Consider the following 951-nt stretch of genomic DNA (forward strand, 5'->3'; position numbering starts at 1 on the left):
TAATTTTTCCGTGCTGGGTGCTCGTAAATTATATAACATGCGGATTTTTACACAATAGTCATAATTTGCTACTGATGTAAAATTATGTCTACAGTGTAAATATGCACGTTAGATGTAACTTAGTGCCGATGATCACTTTATATTATATTTAATCTCAAACTTTACAGTCTCTGCATTGTCTTTTTTTTTTTTTTTTTTTTTTTTTTGTGACTAAAATAAAGCTATGTTTACAAGTTGGGCAATTATATTTGACATTTTTTCACACAGTGAACAGGTATATCTTTAATCTTTGAACGGGTCCATTTTTGACATATACATATCTAATTATATGTCTTTGACTAAACATCCGTGGCAAATCAGCTTATTCCTTCTTCCACTAAATGTTATATTATTCACTGATTAATAATTTAATATTAACTAAGCAAATCAACATACTCAGAGGACAATTGACTAAAGAAAAAGTTTTGTATGTACACCATTTTATTGAAAGTTAATTCAAAATCAGCATTATGCTGAAAGTGATCCATTTCAAGTAGTTGTATGTTTAGATATGTGAGTTGGTATTTCAAAATACCAATATCTCACATTGTTACGAAAAGAGAGTATAAGTTGGTTTGTATATAGAAATAGGGATGTTCATTGGCACGAAATTATGTGCCAAAAAAAGAGCTCGTTTTCAAATCCTCTTATTTGGGCACATAACTTGTGTTGCGCTTGCTTGGTCTAATTTTATGTTTTTGCCCTTTGTTTTATTTATTTTAATTTAAGTCACTTAAACCACACATTTGGTATTCAAAAGTTACTTAACCTCTCGGTTTCCTTTAATTTTCTTCATATTTTATTCTTCTTTCTTCTGTTCAAGTCTATTATGCTAGAGTGCAGTCTCACGATAATCATTGTATCTTAGAGATCAAACCACTTTATTTTGTCCAACTTGAATCGGATTATCAT

Source organism: Citrus clementina, unplaced genomic scaffold (assembly GCF_000493195.1).
Source record: "Citrus clementina cultivar Clemenules unplaced genomic scaffold, Citrus_clementina_v1.0 scaffold_6, whole genome shotgun sequence".
NCBI classification, from domain to species: Eukaryota; Viridiplantae; Streptophyta; class Magnoliopsida; order Sapindales; family Rutaceae; genus Citrus; species Citrus x clementina.